At 40.4% G+C, this 24,042-nt stretch overlaps 1 protein-coding gene across 1 annotated transcript in view; it reads left to right on the top strand.

The window, feature by feature from the left end:
• FBXL7 (F-box and leucine rich repeat protein 7) overlaps positions 1 to 24,042 on the top strand; it is a 433,174-nt gene that overhangs the window by 729 nt on the left and 408,403 nt on the right.

Below are 24,042 nucleotides of genomic sequence, written 5' to 3' on the forward strand. Positions count from 1 at the left end.
GACAGCTTCATGAAACTAAGCACCTATCAGTCCTGCGAGGCGTGGAATGGCTGGGGGGCTTTGTCTGGGCTCTCTCGGGGCTCGAGACGGGCAAAGGACCATCTGTTACGTGGGGCTGGAAATTGCACAGAAATATTGCCTGTCAAGTGGGAACTTGGAAGTTGGGGAAACTTTATACTCCTAAAAGGATGATGGATGTCTGGGTTGGCTTCTCCCTCCTTTCTCCTCCCTCCTCCCACTCTGCATAAAACCCTAGCGTTGTATCCCAATTAACAGCTAGCCCCTGATATGCATAAGGCAAAGGCATTTTTCTGCAGTTCAAAAGTTAAGAAGGTTTGTGTCTAGTGGGCTTGGCTGAAGAGGAGTGGAAGAGACTGGGTCAGTTTTACAGCCCGCCCCCAGAGGACAGTTGGTTGCAAAGGAGGGGCCAGCGCTTGCAGACTGGTAGGAATGCAGGCTAGCTATTCAGCCTGTGGCCTGGAGGAAACTCTTATCATCCTGTTCGAAACTTTGAGCTGTGGCCACAGAATGTGGGTGTCTCTCCTCGTTTCTCAGCAGTTTTGTGAAATTACAGCAGAAACCGACCCTACAAAAACCATATCCACAAGAACCTTTTGTTTAAGTCATTCTTTTTCCAGATCATCATGTTTTGACTTCCATATGTGCCTGTGTGTGTGTGTGTGTGTGTGTGTGTGTGTGTGTATTTATGTATATTTCCTTATCTTAGGCAGTGATTTGAGGGTTTTTTTTTTTGACTATTTTTTTTTTAAAGTTAAAGGCTGCCTTTTTAGATAGCAAATGTGAAAGTATGCCAAAAAAGATTATTGCAGAATCTGGGCCACTCCCCAAAGCGTCTTAGAGTTAATATTATAAAAATTTGCGGAAAAGTAAGTGATTAAGCCTTCTTACTCTGAGTTATTAAAAAGCTTTCAGGACATAATTGTAGCATGTGCTTGTCAATTCTAGGTATATGCTAGTCGAGCACTGTCGGAGGAAAAAGACAACCCAAGAGGTACATAGAATCACTGCTATGAGTTCTTTCTTGAACAGTCCCCCCACCCCACCCCACCCGCCTCCCGCCCCAGCCCTTCTAATCCTCTGCAACTTGTTCTTATATCCCAGCATTCCCGTATTGTGCAGTGTGTGGTATATGACGACTTCCTGTCTGAACAGCAGAATTTTCAACCCTTGGGAGAGAAAAGGAGAGACAGGGAACTAATGTTCTCCAGCTGTTATCCTTAAATGCTACCTCTGCATTTTCACTTCAGGCGAAGTGAAATTTTACTGGGATCAGATTTAGATGCACTGTGGACTTTTTATAGGCAAAACCTCTTGTGCTCAGCTGATTCAAGAGGACCAATAGGAAGCTTTACCAGGTAACTGAGTTTTGGCTAGAGGTACACACTGTGTTTAGTTTTCATCAACTTTCTTCAAATGCATCGAGATTCCTCTGTTACAGGTGAGGAAAACAGAAATAGAAGTAACATGACCTTCTTTTTTCTTCTTTAACCCCCAGCTATACTGTGGCTCCTCCTAAGTAGGGATGTAATATATGTAATGGGTTATGGTCCACTTTGTTATTCCATGGTAGATTGCAAATAACCTGCTGGGCTCAGGTGTGGCAGTGCCATCTTTCTTATCTAAAATGTTACATTTCAAAGAAAGTAAAAGCAACCCCTAGACATAGTATCTTCATTATCAAAGCTGACTGAAAATTAAGACAGTTATATAGAATTAGTGGATTTTCCGTATAGTGTATCTCAAACATAAGGAGGAAATTATCCATGAGTGCATACCAATAAAATACAGTGAGAGATTTATTAAAGCAAAATAAATATGGCTTGAGAAGTACTCTGTACTTCTATATTTCAGCCCTTGTGAATGAACTGCAACCTAACTTAATAGGTAGGCAAGATTGAAAACAGGTTCGGCGCGGTGGCCCACACCTGTAATCCCACCATTTTGGAAGGCCTAGGCGTGCGGATTACTTGAGGTCAGGAGTTCAAGGCCAGGCTGACCAACATGGTGAAACCCCGTCCTCTCTACTAAAAATACAAAAAGTATCCGGGCCTGGTGGCGCATGTCTGTAATCCCACCTACCCGGGAAGCTGAGGCAGGAGAATCACTTGAACCCGAGAGATGGAGGTTGCAGTGAGCTGAGATCACGCAACTGCACTCCAGCCTGGGCAACAGGGCAGGACTCAGTGTCAAAAAACAAAAGAAAACAAACAAACAAAAAAATAGCTGAGTCTTGGCCAATCCCAGCAGCCATACTTAAACCAGTCATACGTTGCTGAGTGTTCAAACTGTGTTTAAATAAGGCAAACACCAACCTGTAACCAGTCCAGCTGTTTCTGTACCTTACTTCTGATTTCTGTATGCCATTTTCCTTTTTTTGTCTATAAATCTTCTTCCACCATGTGGATGTGCTGGTGTCTCTCTGAATCCACTGTGATTCTGGGGGCTGCCTGATTTGCGAATTGTTCATTGCTCAATTAAATTCCTTTAGATTTAATTCAGCTGAAGTTTTTCTTTTAATAGATTGCTCAACTCTAAAATATTGGTGTTTGTGTATGTTTCAAAAATCTGCAACTTAAGTATATTTTACTTAATAATGACAGTTGACATTGCTATGCAAATGTTTGTTGAATATCACAAATATTGTTGAATTATTAGAACTTTTAACATGTCAGTATTCTGTTGGTAATCTCATTTTCTTCTGCTCTTGGAAAACACCTTTTCATTGAAAACAATTATTCACGAGGCTTACCTTAGCAGATGTAATGGGGCAGAGGCTTCCAACTCTATATTCCAAGGACTAGCGCTATCCGCATCACCGGGGAGCTTGTCAAAAATGCAACACTACTCCATCATTTATCACATGCACGTTAAAGCTGAGAGAACTTATTGTGTAGAGTACAGAGCATTAACTTGGGAGTCTAAAAATTTAATTCCAGCATCAACTCTGGGGTGTTTGTTCTCTAAAGTGAAGGGAGAAATTTCTTATTGACATTACTTGTTATTACTATTCCTTGAATGTGTAGTCATTCATTTCATTTTGCTCTTATAATGCCGTAAGGAACCACTTCATAGAGATTAACTTTGGAAAGACATAATTAACAGGGAAGTTAAGACTGTTATTGCCAAGAAATCAGTAAATACGCCTCCCACTTTTGTCATCCTTTTTGATCTCTTGTCTCTATCTTCCTCACGAACCTCCTCCTCCTCTTCTAACTCAACCAGTCCTGAAATCCTTGCTTTTCTCCATAGATCAAAGGTGTGTGTGAATTGATAATGGGTGTTTCCAAAGTGTTTTGTTTTCCTAAATCCTTAGTGAATATTCAGGTTATTGGTCTAATTTGCAGCCCCATCTCCTATTGCTATTAGAGAGACTTGGATTTTACTCCAGGGATGAAGCTAATGTGTACGTGATTAGTATGGTCTGGTAAATTCTTTTATGGAGGGATTTTCCTGTGTGTGTATATATCTTCTTCCATGAAGTGTAAGTCCATGTGTAGGAATCTGGAGAATAAGTTGGAGTGCATCAAAGTCATTAGAACCATTAGCTTTGACTCCAGTTAAGCCAAATAAATCTCAGTTCAAGTAGGAAAAGAGAAGCTGCTCTCCCTGCCTTTTAAGGTTTCTGAGCCTCACCATTACTTACTCGGTGGTTTCAATGTTTTGTTTATTCTGCTTCAGCAGGTCAGAGGCAGTACCACTTGCACTGTTAACAGCTTCTTTGCAAAGCTGAGGATATTGTTAAATTGGGACTGATGAGAGGCCATAGGGAAGGGGCGAGATCCTTGGTAACTCTGCTGCTCCACCAAGGGCAGTGAATTCCTTTCACCATCTCAGATCGGTGCTGTCAGATAAGGGGAGAGCCAGTTGCCTGAGAGCATAAATCTTCACAAATCCATTGCCACCTCAGGAAACATATCTTGAAATTGTAATAACAATGGCAGCTAACATTTATTGAAAGCTTTCTATGTCCAGGCATAATTCTAAGCCACTTGCCATGCAGCGACCCACTTCATCCCTGCAAGGATCTTATGGGGTAATTACTTGTAGATTCTACATTTTACTGATGAGGAACACAGTACCAGAGAGAATGATTATTTTCCCAAGGTCGTTCAGTCAGTGTAGGCTGAATGGGGACCCCGGGCCAGCTCTATCTAAGCCCAGAGTCATTTATTCATTCATTCAACTTAAATATATGGTAACTTTTAACTTCCCACTATGGGCCCAGGACTCTTAGATTCTTGGGATAAGTCAGTAAACAGATGAAGATCCTGTCCTTGTCATTCATAAACGCTTGTGTGTGTGTGAGCTTGTGTGTTGGGAGGAAGGGGAACTGGAACAGTGAACACCCACACACAGTAATTCAGTAAACCATGTGGTACATTACAAGGGGCTCAGGTCCCTGAATAAAGAAAATTGTCAGGTTAAGATGATTGGGAATGTGGGTGGAGGGTATTACATTTTAATTAGAGCAGGCACCATGAGCCTTACTGAAAAGTTGCCTTTTACACCAAGACCTGAAGGACATGATGGGCTGAGCTTTGAAGATCCAGGTAGCATGCTGGCTGCTACTTTTAATCACTGTGATAAACCGAGGGTCATAGAAGCGTCCCCCACATCCGCTGGGGATGAATTCTAAAAACTCCAGTGAATGCCTAAAACTTGGAGAGTACCGAACCTGATTGCAGTCATTCAGAATGTTTCTGTCCATTTCTTCCACCCTCAAATTTAATTCTGTCTTAATTAAGCATTTATCATGCATGGTGGCTCTAACTTTTACAGTTTGAGGTAAGACAGCAAAGCTAGTAGGGATTTCTTTTTCCTTCACAGTTTTACGGATAGAATATTCATTCTTATTGTAGATGTTAGCAGCCTCAGCATACATTTTTTTTTGTTGTTTCCTTAAGAACTCCCAACTTTTCACTTAAAGGAAGCCCTTTACGGCTTCTTGGCATATTTTAATTGCCCGCATCATTCCTCTTGCACTTTGGGGGCCATTATGAAGTAGAATAAGGGTGATGTGGACACAAGCCCTGCAATACCTCCACAGTCCATTCAATCACCGAGATGGCTATTCCGTGACTTCAGGGCTGGAAGCGTCTACATTGTGGAGATGCTGGACCTCCCAGGATGGTGTGAGATTTCATCACACTACTTGGAAAGAACTCAAAATTTAAAACTTAGGGATTGTCTATTTCTGGAAATGTTTATTTACTAGTTTTGAACTACAACCATGGGTTGCTGACACTGAACAGTAAAACTATGGATAAGGGGGGCTTCTGTGCAGTTTATGCTTGTCTTAGACAGTTCAAGCTGCTATTACAAAGTACCATGACCAGCTGACTTATTAACAACAGAAATTTGTTTCTTACAGTTCTAGAGGCTGGAGTTCTGAGATTGGGGTTCCAGCACAGACAGGTTCTCGTGAGGGCCCTCTTCTGAGTTGCAGATTGCCGTCTTCTCATTGTATTCTTGCATGGCTGTGAGAGAAAGAGAGCAAGCTAATTCTCTGGCCTCTTCTTTTAAGGGCACTAATCTCATTCATCAGGGTTCTACCCTTATGACCTAGTTACCTCCTACAGGCCCCACCTCCAGATGCTATCACATTGGGGTTAGAGATTCAGTGTATGAATTTTGGGAGGGCATAATTATTCACTCCTTTGCAAAGTGTGAAGGCATAAATTTATCATTTTGCGCAAAGTACAACATTATCAGTCTTCTGTAGTCAGCTAGTAATACAATGCAACAGGGTCAGTCTGGCCCCTGGTCTTACTAGATTCTTTGCTAATATGTTTCATCCACTTATAACAGATGATTTGTGACTTCATTTAAGGGAAGGAGGAGAAGGCCCAGGGTGTGCTCTTCAAAGGTAATATCCTATTATTGCTTTGACTACTGAATGCTGCCTGACTTATTGGATATGTGCATATTGGCCTAAGATATCTCAAAAAATCACCCTAGTTCTGAGTAGAAGTACGTGTTCATCTTTTGCCTCTAGCGACTCATTTCATTCTGATGCAAGTCGGAGATAAGTGATACTGTTCTGCTATTAGTTTCAAATAAATTATTAGTGCAGCTAACAATACCATCTTTGGTCTAACAATGAGAAGGTATTTTTTGAGATTTGGGGAATCTTTTTGCACATTTAAAACACAACAGAAAGTAGAGGTAGCTTTTGTTTTCACTTGGAAATCAACTGACATAAACTGTCTTAACTCTCTTTGCCTTTTGAAATAGAATGGATTCTGGATTGATTCTGAGTATTAAGATTCGCTTTTGTCCTGAGGCCATGTCCACTGGTATGTCTGAAAGCTGCTTGGATAACTTTGGCTAGCTGTTTGGTAGAAGTGTCTAGGTATTACGCATTTTAAGATGGCCTTAGGGATGTAATAACATATGTGACAGCATCTGGAATAAAATCTAGAGTGAATAAATTTCTTGAATGGATGAAGGGAATAAATGAAGTTTAGATACTTATATACAGATGCTTCTTGACTTATGACAGGCTTATGTCCCAATAAAAAAAAAAGTCTTAAGTCAGGCAGCGTGCGGTGGCTCACTCCTATAATCCCAGCACTTTGGGAGGTCGAGGCGGGGGTATCACCTGAGGTCAGCAGTTTGAGACCAGCATGGCCAACATGGTGAAACGCCGTCTCTACTAAAAAATACAAAAATTAGCCGGGTGTGGTGATGGGTGCCTGTAATCCCAGCTACTCAGGAGGTTGAGGCAGGAGAATGGCTTGAACCTGTGAGGTGGAGGTTGCAGTGAGCTGAGATCACACCGTTGCCCTCCAACCTGGGCAACAAGAGCGAGACTCTATCTCAAAAAACATATATCTTAAGTCAAAAAATGCATTTAATACACCTAACCCACCCAACAGCATAGCTTAGCCTAGCCTACCTTAAATATTCTCAGAAGACTTACATTAGTCTTCACTTGGGTAAAACATATAACATCAAGCCTGTTTTGAAATGAAGTACTGAATATCTTCTGTAATTTATTGAATGCTGTGCTGAAAATGATAAACAGAATGGTTGTATGGGTACTCACAGTACAGGTTCTACTCAATGCATGACTTTTGCACTGTGGTAAAGTTAAAAAAATCGTAAATTGGGACATTATCTGTACCTTAGAAAATAACATTTGAAGCACTGTCATGAAGAAAATTAGACTTCAGACTGCTGAACAAAGAATGTATGTAAGTTACAAGAAGTTGTATTTGGCTCAGCCTAAGGAAGATCTGTCTAATGATTAGAGCTGCCCAAATCGTAGCTGGGCTACCTAAAGAAAGAGTGAGCCTTCTCAAACGGGAAGGTGGTCACTACAGTGGAGGAGGTTGTGCTAGAGATTTCTTCATTGAGTAAGGGGATCAACTATCTGACCCTGAACCACGTTCCCTAGGAAACATTCTGTCACATGTGATTATGTTGGATAAAGGGTTATTAGTTCTAAGTCATGCTGCTACTTTTTCTCGTCAGTCCTTCTCTGTGATATTAGTTAGTGATTAGAAAATACTTCCCTCACTTTTTCTGGGCTAATTATGCATGTGAGTGTATTATACATATGTATTTATATCTATCTAAATATATTTAGATATTAATTTGAAAATCTACCCATTTTCTTTACTTCCTTGCCTTTGGTGGGATATAACCTGCACCCAAAATTGGATTTGATAAATGATACCCTATTTTCATTGCAGTAATGGATACCAACTAAACTTACAGTGTGATTGTTACTTGTATTACTGCCCTAAAACACATAGATCTACTAAACCTGAAGCAAGACCCTTAATTGTGTTTATGGTGAATGACTTGAATAAGTTTTTTCACTTCGAGGTAAGACTTTTAATTGATGTTATTGGTCAGTGATATTTGATCAGAAGCTACACATTGACTAGAATCACACAAAAAGAACATCTTTCTCAGGGAGCTCTGAGGCACTTTTGTATAGCATAGGGTCTGCTGGGAGGGGCAGAGTGGCAGTTCTTCCTCCTGGTAATAAAATCAGTGTTGGTGGAACTTCCTCAGAATGGAGCTTCTTTTTTTTTTTTTTTTTTATTCCTGCTGTAGCTACAGAAATTCAGACCTCTTCTTTCATATCTTACTGCATTAATCTCTAGATACAATAAGATGTGCTCTCAGGAAGTTCAGAGTCTAACTGAGAAGCTAGGCATGGAGGCCAGTGATGTCTGAACAAGATAATCTTCCTGATTCACGGAAAGACTCTACTGCCCCAGTGTGCTAAATGTGGACATGAGTGAGAAGTGGGAAGTGTGCCTAAGAATTGAGTTACCCTCTAAATAATGACAACCCTGGACAATGTCTTGAATTCCTGAAATGTCTAAAAGATGCGCCTGTTTTCTAAAAACAAAACCCCAAAACCAAAAAAAAAAAAAAAAAAAGTGAGTCACTGGGAGGGAGGAAGTAGAGCTCAGGCTCTTGGGAAAAGCTAAATATTTTGTTTAGAGATTCTCCCTGGTTATCCCCAAAACCATCATGTTCCATTTCTCATATGGCTTAGTTCGTGGAAGGTGATTCCTGTGGGTTCCGTGTAAGTGAAGACCACGGTATGCTTCAGCAAAGGGGCAGGAAACCCTGGCCTGCCTGGGTGCTTCCCCAGCCCATGTACCACAGTGAGTAACAGTGGAAGCTGATGGGCAGATACTTCTAAAACGTGCTAGTTAATACCCCAGAGAGGGACAGCTTTAAAACTTTCGACATGAATAATCACTGACCATCTCTGAATTTTCCTGGGTAGTGAAAAATAAGCACATGGTCAGCATGTTCCCCGTTCCGTAGTTGAAGAAGTGTAGACTGTTTCTGGAACTGCAAATCTCTATTAGGTTGTGAATTACATGTACTCGTTCTATCAATTCCTCTTTAAATTCTTAAACCAGCAACAAAATGAAAAACAGTTGTTAACACTGCATGAACTCATAATTGTAACTGTAGAAGCCTTGAGCAATGTGCAGAAATGTTATTAAAACTTTTTTTTGTTTGCTACCCTTTCTGTGGTAAATTCCTTTGCTGCAGTTTCCATGCAGATGTAGCAGTGGAAAGGGAGTCAAAATTTCTGGAGAAAAATTTCAGGAATTTCTCTGATATTTGTGGATTGGCCCTTTTGCTGTAAGTAAGCCACTTTTTGGCAAGGTGGAGAAGTCAGGAAAAGTCTGCTTATATGTGAAGTTGAACCTTTTGGTTCTATTGAGTACTGGGGTCAAGTAATGGAAGCATCTTGGTTAAGTCCAAGACCAAGGGCAGGTCTCACACATTCCAGCTGTCAGTGGTAACTCAGACACCAGGAAGAAGAAGAAGGTATGCAGCTCAGGAAGGGGAGGAAGAAAGAACATAAAAATAAGGAGAGGAGAGAACAGGACAAATTCAGGGAGATTGGGAATTAGAGCATCAATTGCCTTCTAATGTAGAAAGAACAAAATCGATGTTCTACTTAACTCTCTTTTCTTAAGAAGAAAACTTACAGGGCAAAAATGATTATTAATAGATATTTGGTAGGCTTGGTTATTGCCAAGTTTATTCCATTTTTAATCATTTTAATAATCATAGCCAGCAGTTATTGAGCTCTTACTAGGTGCCACTTCCTCCCAGAGCACCTTAAGTCATTCAGGTAGTGCTAAGGACAGCCATTGAGGCTGGCACTGATGATGGATCCCACTTTACAGTTACCCACACAGAAGCTTAGATGCCGGCTCCCTACCCAGGGCACACAGCTGGTGTGTGGCTGAGTCACACCTGATTTCCCCATGTTTGCTCTGGAGTCCACGCCCCTCCTCACCCTGCCCAGCACCCTCACTTTGGTTGCAGCCTCAGTCTTTCCCAATCTTTGTTTTGTTTGTGTGTTTAAAACAGTTGCAGCGACTGAGAGGTGGTCCCCTCCAAATGATAGTTTTATGGACTAGGTGATCAAAAATGAAAGGCATCTTCTGAGGGAATCTTTTAACTCGTTTTGCTCCCTTTCCAGAGGAAAAATTAACTGCTTCTTAGGCAGCAATCTGCTGACAAATTGCCAGGCTATCCAATGTCTGTAATAACTCTAGCATATAAAATGATGAGCATATTCTTTAGAGTCCACGGAGTGAGAGTAGAGCTGAGAGGCTGTCCTCCCAGTTCTCCAGGACACTAGTAACTTTTAATTGATCTTTGTGCTGGGACAGCCCTTTACCTGGGGTAGCCTTCGTGCCTACACACAAGCAAAGGCTCATGGAGGGCTGAGAAGAGTGTACACATTTAACTTCTGTTCTAAATACCTGAGAGTTTATACCTTATATTTTCCTCTGGTTTCAAAGCTATAAATTTAAAACAGCAGATGCTATGGGGAATTATCCCAATATATATTGGAGAATTTGCCCTTCTTTCTCACCAGTCCCTGGCCCAGGCTTCTGCATGATTATGTCTGTGAAATTGCTTTGTAAATTATAAGGCATTTCAGGAATTAATCTCATTTATCATCACAGGACTGGTGGAAGGGGTATCAATCATTATTGTCAGTTTATAGATGAGGAAACTGAGGTCTTGGCAGATGAAAATAGGGACCTGCAAAGAAAAATGGGGATCCTTTCATCACTTTTGCAGCTCTATTAGGAATAGAGAAGTCTGGGTCCTTATTGGTCATCTCAAAACACAGAGCCACAACCCAGAAGTGCAGCTTTGAAATGGTAAATGATGAGAATGCAGCGTGAACTACTGTAAGACAAAGGATCATGACAAAGTGACATTATTCATTAAAGTACACTTCCTGGTTTAAACAACTCAGCAGGGGCTCCCTCCTCTGCAAAACTCTGTTTGGGACATTAAGAGAAAGTTATTTTACTATTAGGAAGATCAGAGAATCAGCTCTAAAACTGGGGACCCTGAGCCTCATGAGTCTTTGTTCTCTTCAGTCTTCTCCTATCCTTTGTTGTCGAATAACTGCATTTCACAGAGGTCTTTGGAAGTATTTAGGTTCTGGGGTAAGCCCTTTAGGATAAGTTGTTATCAGAACTCATTGCTTTTCTATCACTGTTGAATAGAAATCCATCTTACTAATTTAGTCTTTAATTGCTTTACTTTCCATTCACTATCCTCTAGTTTAATCTCTATTTCTTTTACTGTTTTCTATTCCTTTGTGTTTATTCATTGCTCGTCCTTCCACATATGCACACTCATGTGATTATAACCCCCCTCACACTGTAGGTCTTCAATACGGTTTTGTTAAATGAATAAATAAGGATGGATCTATAGCCATGATCTTTATTGAGTCTAGGAAAAAACCCTATGAATAGCCATGTCATATTTTCTGGGAACCTTTCTTAAACTTGGACATTTTACCCCCGTAAAAATAAGTTTCTCTGGATGGACCTGTGTCCTTTTTCTGAGGATATTCTAGTTTGGAACTTTATTTTTATCAACATAATTACATTTTCTTATAGATGAAAATAGTTTTGCTTGTCTATTTAAGGAAAAATGAAATAGGTATTTTTAAGCATTGCCAAAGACAGTTGCTGAAGACTCTTCAGCTTCACCCATTTACAGTATTGTTGACTTAACTATTTTCAGTGATTAGTATTGAGTAGAATCTACTATGTATTTTTTTTTTTTATTGAAAATTATGTTGTTTTGTAGTATTTGTTTTATCTGACTTGGAAATTGGGTTTATATGAAAACTTCAGTCAATCATTAATCTAGAAAATGTTTGTTGTTTAAATTAATAAATTATTTCCTTGGCTTAATGTTCTGTCTCTGTGTTAAAGAGTCTTAGGCTTATGAATCCTTTTAGATTCATATTGATCAGATGTGGCTTTGTAGCTCTAGTTTTCTTCTTTTGTTTTACAAAATACAGAAAAATATCGTGTGTGTCTGGTGTGATTGGAATGATGTCTAGTAGATCTTCTGCTTCTAGCTGCAGCTGCCCACATTGCTAAAATCAGAAGCAAAGTAACCAATATAAGAAAAAAAAAGAAGAATATTGACCTGTAATGTGTATGGACATGCACACGTACATGAGAATAGATTTAAATAACCCTTTCCTAGAAATCGAGCAAACTCCATTGTTTCTATTTTTTTTTTCTTGTGGTAAGAAATACAGTATCTTTCTACAAGGAATTTAAGAAGTACAATTAAAATGTTTAATAACATGATATCCATTAGAGGAGCAGCTTCAGATAAAGGATCACCATAATAATCAAGCTAGAGAAGAAGAAAATAGCCCAAGATGTGAGCCTTTGGAGTTGGAACTTGAGGTGAAGGCAACTGCCTTGTGAACAAAGGACTTGGAGTGGTTGCACTGAAGGAATCATTCTGTGATGTGGTATCTGCCTGCAGCTGTATGTTTTAGTTTGTTTCCTGCGTGTGTGTTCAGATCAGATGGATGGATGTGATGTCTCACTGGTGGAGGGGATTTTACTCTGCATGACACGAGCCTGGGTGACCTTCATTTTGAAGAGCCAGATGTCAATGCAGATTCATAGGCAACATTCATATTTGTTGTTTTAGTTTTTATTTTTAAAGATCAACAGCTGCTCTGCTGCTCAAAAAGATTTATGTAGCCTCATTTGGATAATGCATATTGTGCATACTGCTCTGAAATAAATTTCAAGAAATGACATTTCTGTTCTGAATAACATACTTTCCACATTTTATTTTGCATCCACTTTACTTATTTAGTTATATTTTAATACTTTTCTTTCTGTTTTTTTCTCTCTCTTGAAAGACCTCTCCTGTTGATTACCTTGCAAGTTTGTTTGGAGAGGCAGTATCTCCTTGGGGAGTCTTTCAGCACTCCTAAAGCCATAACAACATGAACTGAGCAATAAAAAACCAATTCCCTCCCCTTGGTTGTGCTTCAAATAGCCATTTCTTTGATACAGGATAATAAAAACAGGAAAAGGATCATTTTTAAATGCTTTGGTTGGGGTTGCCTTACTTCCAATAAGGAAAATTGCCTCACAAGGGGGAGCATGGGTAATAAAGATACAACTAACTGAATAATTGTATTCAATCTAATGTTGAAATTCCCAAGTTGCTGCCTGCAAGTCTAATTTAATGTTGGGATAGCTGTGCGTTCACTGTAGTGTGTAGATTTAAATTTTGCTGTCGCCGAAAATCATCTCTTTGCATTCAACAAAAAGGAACTTACAAATGCTACTGGAGATTTTTGATGCCCCTCCCCCATTAGGAATACTTGTAAGCTTTGTGGTAGGTAACAAAATGGGACACTGACCAAGAATGAAATACTGAGTAGAATTATGGATGTTATAGTGGTGAAGATGACCTCAGAGCACCTTCCAGACAAACAGTTTGAGGCACAAAGAAATAAAACAGCTTTACTAAGGTCATACAGATAGCAAGGCTTTGGGATACTAAAATCGATTTTCTTAGTCTAGCTGTGTTTCATTGTAATCCATTTCTTTCCTCCTCATCATACTTCTTCCTTTTTTTCCTTACTTTCAGAAGATTTGAGATGGATAGAGTGGCTGCCCTACTTGTCTGTCCCGATGGCCCCTTCAGGACTGACATGCCTCTGCCCCCGGCTGCCCTGTGTTAGCCACTGAAGGTTCACAGCCCAGCGCCTCTCCAGAAATTACTCTTATCCAAGACAGGGAGGTTGAGGGAGCGGGGAGCCACATGCAATGACTAGTTGAGGAAGGCACAATTTGGGAAAATTCTGAAGGGTCATTTTGTATCCAGAGCGCCCCATGGAGTTTGCAGAGTCTCATGTTGCAACTACATCATAGACCACCTTCTCCCTGTCCAGTTTGCATTCTCCCCTTGCCTTTCGTAAGGTGATCCCAAGGATATTTTCCAGTAAACCACCTGCACTCAGACCATCTCAGAGGCTGTTTACCAGGGAACCCAACATAAGACAACAAAGAAACTGGAATAGGATGCTGTTTTGGCAGTGGCCACGGATGGACAGGATGCCACTGTTAGGCAAGTCATCTTCTTCCTGGGAATCTCAGCCATTCTTAAAGGGTAGCCTTCAGCTGACCGTTAAGAGACATGCACTGGTTTTCTGTTTGGGGACCTAGTCTAATTCTTTCATCTTATAGATGAAGAAGTCAAATTCTGTGCACTTAAGTGACTTGACCAATAGCGCACAACTAGTTGGCAAAAGAACAAAAAACAAGCTTACAGTTTCTGGCTACTGCCATTGATTCTGTTTTTGAAGAGCCATCATGGAATATTTTCAGAGTTGTCCTGCTGCTATAACTCAGAATTGACTGCAGATGGATCTAGAGACCATTTGCCTGATCCATTTGCTCAACTCTGGTGTCGAAAACAGATATCTCAATCATTCCTCCATGGTTCTGTTTTACTGATTGTCTGCTGTGCTTTGAAGAGTGATCTCTGAAGCTCACAATAGTTGGTGAGTATTCAGTAGAATACTGAAGAAAAAATAGTGAAGAAGTAGCAGATGGTTATAGTTGTTATTGTCTGAAATCAGCATTTCATGTTACTGCTTATTAAGAGTATTGGGGAATATGCAATGCTTACTAAATGAGGGACCAAAGGCAAGTACAGATTCATTAGGTAGAGGAAAAACATACAGGAGTGAGTTGAATCATAAGCAAGATGAAAAATGACTAAAAATTAATATGTACTCTCATGATTATACTAAATAGTTTATTAGTCATTTTATTATGCTCAAAAACATTCCACTGAGATTATCAAATTACTATAAGCTTAGAATCACTATGATACTGAGAAATTTGGAATTAATTGAAAAATGGATGATTAGCTTATTATTATCACTACTACAGGGATCCAGATTTTATATAGTTTCCCTGGCATAATTAACCAGCTACTCCTTTAGAAAACATTCTTAGACTCCCATTGTCTGTAAATTAACTCAAAATTTATTTTATTTGATACACAGAGTTCTGTGAGCCAGATTCTCTTTCTTTCTGTCTGCTCTTCTATATTTACTCTATACTCTGGTCAAATCAGGAAACTCAGTGTTCCCTAAACATACCTTTTATTTTCCCAAGTTTGTGTCTTGTATCATGCTGTATTTCTTCTTGGAATATTCTTCCCATGTAATTACCCATCATGATCTACTCGATTCAAACCCAATTCAATGTTAACTCTTTAAAATGAAATTTTCTTTGGTTTCCCTGAGATGTGTCTGTTTAAAGTACTAAACTCTGTACTTTGAGAAAATATATCCGGTGCTCCTAACTGCATTCACTATGTCTTCCCTCTGAACTACCATGGCAGTTTATTCGTATGGGACTTTTATGTCTTACTTTGCATATAGTTACTTGCATGTCTTTAATTCAATATATTTGTAGGTATCCATGTACCAGAGTCTATTCTAGATTGATACGGTTTGACTGTGTCCCCACCCAAATCTCATATTGAATTGTAGTTCCCATAATTCCCCCACACATTGTGGGAGGGACCTCGTGGGAGGTAATTGAATAATGTGGGTGGTTACCCCCATGCTGCTGGTCTCGTGATAGTGAGTGAGTTCTCACGAGATCTGATGGTTTTATAAGGAGATTTTACCCCCTTTTGCTCGGCACTTCTACTTGCTGCTGCCATGTGAGGAAGGACGCGTTTGCTTCCCCTTCTGCCACGATCGTGAGTTTCCTGAAGCCTCCCCAGCTATGCTGAACTGTGAGTCAGTCAACCTCTTTCCTTTATAAATTACCTGGTCTCGGGTATGTCTTTATTAGCAGCGTGAGAACGGACTAATACGTAGATATTGGGAGTTTTATAAAATAGGGAGTTGTTTTTGACTTAAGGGACCCACAGTCAGGTGGGTAGAAAATAATAAAGTACTGGAGGAACCATAGAAGGTAAACTAAAGCATTCAGTGAGACACCAGCCTGGCCGTGGTGAGCTTTGGCTGTGGGTGTTTACAAGGACTTTCTATCTGAGTGTACCTAGAACTGAATCTGGGAAGAGTAAGAGCTTGCCAGGTGTGGCTGAGAAGGCACTGGGGGGAACAACATGAGGTCAGATGAAGAGGCAGGAACCAGTCATAGGTTCTGTGGGGAGGAAAGGGTAATGTGAGCTGAGCTTCACACCTGGAGAGGCAGGCAGGTTCAAGTGATGATGAAAGCAACATGAAGGCAGCTGGATGGCAGGAGAGTCCGTTGTCAAATGTTTAGCAGGGGGAGCCTTGAATCGATTTAGAAAGGTCACTGAAGAGGCACGTGGATTACAGGAGTTATGGGGGACCCTTCTCCACTCCTTATGTTTACTTCCACATGAAGGACCATCGTTAATTTAACTCACAGCCTGGAGTACTTACCTGGTTTGTGAATTTGGGAGAAATAAAATTGACATCTCAGCTGCATCCTGTTTTCCTCTTGGGAGAGAGCTGCCCTCAGGAAGCACCCTTATCTTGGGGGAGCTCTTCTGCCCATGGGTAGACTAGTATTGGCGTCTTGCTGCTGACGCAGGTTCAGTTTGTATGTGTGTGTGTGTGTTTGTTTTTTTTGTTGTTGTTTCTGACACAGGGTCTCGCTCTGTCACCCAGGCTGGAGTGCAGTGGCGTGATCTCGGCTCACTGCAACCTCTGCCTCCTGAGTTCAAGTGATTCTCCTGCCTCAGCCACCTGAGTAGCTGGGATTATAGGCCCACACCACCATGCCTGGCTAATTTTTGTATTTTTAGTAGAGACGGGGTTTCAGCATGTTGGCCAGGGTAGTCTCGAACTCTTGACCTCAAGTGATCCACCTGCCTCAGCTTCCCAAAATGCTGGTATTATAGACATGAGCCACCGTGCCTGGCCACAGGTTCAGTTTTAGCTACTTTGCTGTAGACCTAAAACCCCAACCTTCATACTAGACTCACCAGAAGTAAAGGTGCCATTTTCCTTTCTACCTGCCACTTCTTTTTATTATTTTCTCAGTTTGTTTTGGACCTGGCAGGGGAAGGGAGATGCTATTCATGAGCCCCCTCGACACCCTAGCAGTGACGTGCAATTTCAGGTAGGAAGGGCAGCTCATGGAGAGCAGGGGAACATTTGAATTGTGGCTGGGATACAATGCCTGAAGAGGAGGGTACGGCTTTCAGAGAAGAAATGATGGTAGACGCTACGGTACTTGGTGATGAATTGGCTGAAGGGATTGAGAAGATGGAAGATTCTAGAGGTCTCCATCCTCCTGTAGAGGACTTTAGTTTGGGCAATTGGGTGCCACATTGACTCCTGCACCTTAACTTTCTGTTTGACTTGAGTTTCCCTTGAGTTGGTTGTTGAGGCTGGCAGAGTGAATCAGGACCTTCATCTCTCCTTGAGACATCCCATGCAGTATCTGAGAGGATTTTTCAGGGACCGATACAGTTGGGCATTTGTTCATCTAAATTGTTCATTCCTTTCTTAATTCCTTTGGCTTGCACATATTTATTAATCTCCTTCTATGTGTTAGTGCTTGTTTGGCCCATCCACGAGAAACAATGACGAATGAAACGTTTACTTGTCCCTGGGAACTTGCAGTCTGGTGAGGAAGCCAGAAAAGGATACAGTGGCAGTTGCTGTTTAAGCAACTTCAGAGCCCACCAATATGAGTTAGAATCTGGGCCCTGCGGCCGGGCACAGTGTCTCATGCCTGTAATCTTGGCACTTTGGGAGGTTGAGGCAGGCAGATTTGAAGTCAGTAGTTCGAGACCTGCTTGGCGAACATGGTGAAACCCTGTCTCTACTAAAAATACAAAAATTAGCTGGGCGTGGTAGCGTGTGCCTGTAATCTCAGCTACCTGGGAGGCTGAGTCTGGAGAATTGCTGGAACCCAGGAGGTGGAGGCTGCAGTGAGCCGAGATCGTGCCACCATTGCACTCCAGCCTGGGCGACAGAGCAGACTCCATCTCAAAAAAAAAAAAAAAAAAAAAAAAAACCAAAAGAATCTTGGCCCTGCTACTTCCAAGACTAACTATCTCACCAAAGTCTCCTTTGTAAAGTAGTGAAGTTGGTATCAACCTCAAATGCTTACTTTGCATTATTTTAAAATTCTCCTGATGCGGTCCAGTAAACTACTGAGTTGGCTTATGAATGTATTCTGCCAGAGACTTAGAAAACTGAAAAAAAAAAATCATGTTGAAATTAATTTTTAAGACAGGAATTTCGTGTCTATAGCTCAAAGAAGTTGTCACAGGAGAGCAAAGTTAGGCTCTATTTCTTCCTCTTTTGGAGAATCCCTTCAGATCACCATTTGACGGAAGGAAGTTAGAATGTGACTTATTTTTTGTGAAGTTTTCCTTTGTGGGTACTAATTGCATGAAAGATCTGAGAAAGAGTTTGAGCTACCCTTATGTTATGGCAAATTCGGACATTCCTAGAAGGAGGAGAAATAGTGTATTGGTGTGATTTGAAGACAGACCTGGTGGTAACGGAAGCAGCACTCAGGTTAGTAGTTTCCTGTCCCATTTTGTTACGGGAAAGGAGTCTGGATCCAGACCCTAAGAGAAGGTTCTTGGATCTCGCACAAGAAAGAATTCAGGACGAGTCCATACAGTAAAGTGAAAGCAAATTTATTAAGAAAGTAGATGAGTAAAAGAATGGCTACTCCTTAGAGCAGCCCTGAGGGCTCCTGGTTGCCTATTTTTATGGTTATTTCTTGATGATATGCTAAACAAGCAGTGAATTATTCATGCTTCCCCTTTTTAGTCCATATAGGGTAACTTCCTGATATTGCTATGGCATTTGTAAACTGTCCTGGTGGTGGGAGTATAGCATGACTGGTGGGAGTGTAGCAGTGAGGACGACCGGAGGTCACTCTTGTGGCCATGTTGGTTTTGGTGGGTTTTGGCCGGCTTCTTTACTGCAAGCTGTTTTATCAGTAAGGTCTTTGTGACCTGTATCTTGTGCCCACCTTCTGTCTCATCCTGTGACTTAGAATGTCTTAACCATCTGGGAATGCAGCCCAATAGGTTTCAGCCTTACTTTACCCAGCTCCTATTCAAGATGAAGTTGCTTTTGTTCACACGCCTCTGACAGTTTCATACCATAATGAACTTTTCGACAGTTCTAAAGTTGGTGGGGGAGAATTTCATTGTTCCGAGAGTCCTCAATTCAATGGGAAATAGAATTGTATTTAGATTGTGGGTATGTGTGTGTATGGTTTATATGTATACGTGCACTATTTCAGTAGTCACAAGATCAAATTACATGCTATATGCCAGATTCTGGCACATTTATTTGCTGTAGTTTTAGTTCCCTAAATCCAACACTTCCAAAATTGAAAAAGAATTAAAAGCTGAATTAAAAGGTGGTACATAAGTAGTGATCAAGTTTCCTAATGGGAAATATTTCCGATATTTGCTTTATTTAAAATTACCTTTATTTAGCAAAGAACAAAAATGCCTCAGTTTTTTCCTACCAGTTATATTTTTTTCTGTAAGTCGAAAGAAATACAATATCCTTCTGCAAGGAATTTTAAAAATGCAATTAAAATTAAAGTGTCATTTGTTTCTTTAATAATCTGGTCCTGTCCTCCAGGGGATGTGGCATGCTTTCATTTATATGAAAGAAACCTAAGTTTTAAAGCAGGACAAACATCTGTAAATGACCTAGTTCAGTACTCTTGTTTTGGGGACTAACAAGAAGCCCAGGTACTGAAGGCAGGAAAGAGTTTTGCAGAATCCCTTATGAGTTACAACAGAGAGCATAGTTGCTAAGAGCAGACTTGGATGCCAGACTTCCCAGGATTCAAACTAGCTGAACTGATTGCGAGTTGCCCGATCTTGTGCAAGTTTCTTAACCTGTCTGTGCCTCAATTTTTGCATCTGGAAAAGGGAGTCAAAAGCAGTTCTTCCCTCCAAGAGTTGTCAGGGGGGTGAATTGAGTTAATAAATACAAAATTATAATGCCTGACACATAACAAACACTGCTTATTGGTCTACTATGATCTGCAATTCAGCAAATCTAAGATGCTTTGATGCTGTTGCTTTCTTGATCATAGAAGCATGACTGGAAGGTTTCACACATTATGGCAGAATTGTCTTAGTGATTGTAAGATTATTGATTGTAAAATGAAGGTATTAAGTAAGCAATGAGAGATGGTGAAGCTTGGCATTGATTAAATAGGATGTTACTGGTATTGTCATGGTTTAAGTTACTTATGTCAGAGTTGAACTGGAAGCTGCGTTGTCTAGTCTAGCCCTTGTCCATTACTCTGCATTGTGTATTTGGGCGGTGGTTATATAGATTTAGATGCTTTCACTTTGGGAAGCAGAAACTTTAGCTGTCTATTGTGAGAACACAGAGCCTACTCCTCTTTGGATTATATCGTTTAACTTAAAACTATCGAGACACTGAAGTATTGTAGATCCAAGACGTGAAGATGAGTAAGTGCAATGCTCTTGTTGGAAAAAGAAGGGTAAAGAAACTCCCAAATTCCCTTGAAAGAATGTGCCTCTTCGTCTGCGTGTACTTACAGCCTAAGGGGGATGATGGAGCTGCATTTATTTTCCTTGATTTGTTCTTGCTTTATGTTGGATAATTTAAATCCTTAAACTACTATACATTTCTTTGTACTGAGCAAAGATGCAGATTCATCTGAAGCTTTTAATAGTAATTAGAAAATACTGTTTTCATTGCTGTTATATTTCATCCAAAAGTGGAGGCTGGGGTGTCCATTTGTTAAGATTACGAGTACACTCACTCTGGGGCAAGTGCCATGTAAATTTTATACGTGTTTATGTAAATCCCCCATGGGAATGCCTAAATGAGGCCTTTTGTGAATACATTTAAAACTTTGGGCATGACTTCTCAGTTTGATTGGCTCCTTCATTACTATTTTATTATTATTCCAGCTCTAGTTGATCTCTCCTGCTCCTCCTTTGCCCTCACTATAATTCCCCCTTCTCCCTTTTCCTTATCCTCCCTGTTAGTCCCCTTTTGTCCCCCACAACCCCTGCCCCACCATCTTCCGTCTGTCTCCAAAATCTGTATGTATTTGATGGGTGTTTCTGGGCAGTGTGCCCAGTTTGGTTTATTTGTTTCTCATAATTGTTTTCAGAGCTTCAGTTACATGTTTCAGATCAATGCTCCAAATGACATTTGTCACCCTTCTAACACAAGAGGTTTCCTGGAATTTTGTAGTGTTTTAAAATGCAAATGCATACTCGACCTCTCTAATGTGAAGTTTTACAAAAGGAGCCCCCAAACTGTTCAGAAAATATTCCAGATATCCTTGACTTAGGTTTTACTGCCCCAGGTCTCTGTGTAATGGAATAAAAATAGTAACTTATTAGTTAGCCTGATCGCTGCTGGCTGTGTTGCACTGATCTCCTCAACAAAAGCAATCTGCTGAGTACAGTTTTATGATGATCGTGTGAAAGAACCCCAGGTGTCCTTCTTGTTGAAATATAAGCTACTGTCAGCTTTAAAATGCCAGTGCAACTCTAAACACTTCATACTTTAGTCTCAGCCCAAAGTCTCTTTCTACTTTGAGAAAATTCTATATAATTCTTACAACATTCTAGCAAAAACTCTAAGATATGAAATATGGATGTTCCAGTGACAATAATGGGTCTTCATAGTTGTTTAACATTCATAATTTTAGATGTTTCAGACACTGCCATGTCCCATATGGTGGCAACTAGCAACTAGCTACATTTGGCTTTTAAATTTAAATTAGCTATGTGTAAATGAAATTTCACTTTGGATTCTCCAGGAATCCAGGCTACATTTCAAGGATTCCACCACCACATGTGATCACCTGTTGGGTGGCACAGATTGAACATTTCCATCATTGAGAAAGTCCTATTGGACTGTGCCGTTACGGAGGATTTAAGTTAGGGTAAATGGCACTAACTATGCCAGATTTCACTGAATTTATTAGTTAGAGTAAAATAGCTACTTTAACAAGAGACCATAGAAATACAGTAAATGAAAGGATTTTTAAAAATTCACATAGTAGCTGGGAGGTGAACAGTCCAGATTTCACGTGGGGCTCCTCCCCATACATCATCCAGGGTCAAGGCTGCGTCTGTCTTCTTGGCTGGTCGCCCTCCATGGCGCCTTCTGCACATATGTATCCCAGTTTACAGGGAGAACAAAAGAACTGCAGCACTATAGGTTGACAATGACCCAGATATAGACATCATTTCCATTCACATCCTCTTGCCCCAGATGGAGTCGCGTGTCCACACCCAGCTGCAGGTGAGTCTGGGAAATGCGGCCTTCTGCTGGCAGCATGTGTGCAGCTTAAACTAGCCTTGTGGAAGATGTTGCATATAGAGATGTGATCTTTAAGGTGACAGTTCATTTGCCATAGTTAATTTGGGTGTTGGGGAGATGATATAGGAGTTTAATTTAGATAGTACCTAGCTTTTATTATGTTATCATCTAACAAAATAAGGGCATAAAATGTCACTAAATAACAATAGAAAATTTTACACACTTTTTTTTTTCCCCATCTGTCCACTAAGAAGCCTGTGCATATTGTGGCTCAGTATAGATACCACAGGGCTGTGACTCCCTTGAATGCTTTCTGGTGTTAGATAGACTTTAGGATTGATGACATTGACAATCTCCCTACTCTAAGAACAAAACTTGACAAAAGCGGCCAGCTATACTTTAAAGGAATGGATTTTACCGTCTGTTTGTGTGAATAAATGACACTTACTTCTTGGGGGGCTGAAGGGTTCATTTCTATAATAAACAGACCTCTTCCAAAGAAACCTGAGACATTCATTTCAAATTAGTAGAATTCTATTTTACATTTCCTTTTTCTCTTTTGAATCAAAATGGTAATTGTCATTGCACATCTGTGCGTGTAATTTCTCGGCTACTTGCTGCTGCTGACCCTGACCTCTCTTAACACAAACTTAGTAGGATTGCGAAGTGTTGGGATACATGTTACAGAGTTAGTTTTTTATTCATTGGTGATAGCTTGGAACGATAAATCATGCTATTACATTAATTGCTGTGGGTCAGTAAGTTCCCTCTTTTTCTTATTGTTACTGACACACTGAATTTTATCTCTTCTTAGATGGTGTGTTAGACTCCATTTTATCCATTTATCATAGGAGATTAAATTATAATGTGAGTAACCCACAACTTGCCTACGTTAATCTTTCTGCAACTATTGTACATTGAAACATAATGTCCTATCCTATGCTGAAGGAGCAAGCAGTGGCCTCTGGCCTGTGGAAAGGGAAGATGCTTGGCTGAGATGATTGGTGGACCCATGCTGATGGCTGCACCTGTTCCAATTCATCATCCGCCCCACTAGGTTCAGAGTTCCCAGGGCGTCCACAGAAGCCTGTCTCCGTCACATGTGTTTATCATTGCAGAGTCAGAATCCTGGCTTTGTCACTTATGAGCGATGTTACCTTGAGCCAGAGCAGTAACCACCCCGTGCCTCAGTTTCCTCATCTTTAAAATGAGAAGAAGAGTACCTAGCTCATAGGGCAATGGTGAGATTTTTAAATGGATTAAACATTCCCAAAGTGAATTGAAAGTTCCTCCTGGCACCTCTGAAGTTTTATAAGTGTTAGGAGTTCTTTATTTTTATTCATTTTGGTACATCTTTATGTCAAAAAGTCATGGAACTATTTCTCTTGGACAATACTGGGAAGTCACCTGTCTTAAAATCTTTTTCTTTTTCTTATAGTTATTAATGAATACAAATCTGAACTTTTTCATTTAAAAAATCCCTAACAATGGTTTCGTTTTATCGTGACACCTTAGTCCTAGACTCCACCTTCTCTAGGATGTCTTGGTCATGTTTTTCTGTTTTGCAAATGAGGACGTTGAAGCTGGAGAAGTGCAATCACCTATGCACGGGTACACAGGTTAAGTGGTTGAGTTGTACCTTAGCCAACTTATCTTGCTTTCCAGGATAGGGCTTTTCCCTCCACATGTCTGCATTGCTCTGTGTGTGTGTGGGGAGGGATGGTATAAATACACATATACATATCCATCCATACATACACACACACACACACATGCATGCATCTATAGTCAAGGACTCTATTATATGAGAGAAGGCAGAGGGGACAAAAATGATGATATTCTTATGTTTAAGAGGAGTCCGCAAAATATGATAAGAAGAGACTTCTGAACAATTTGAG

Source organism: Macaca mulatta, chromosome 6, assembly GCF_049350105.2.
Source record: "Macaca mulatta isolate MMU2019108-1 chromosome 6, T2T-MMU8v2.0, whole genome shotgun sequence".
Classification (NCBI taxonomy): Eukaryota; Metazoa; Chordata; class Mammalia; order Primates; family Cercopithecidae; genus Macaca; species Macaca mulatta.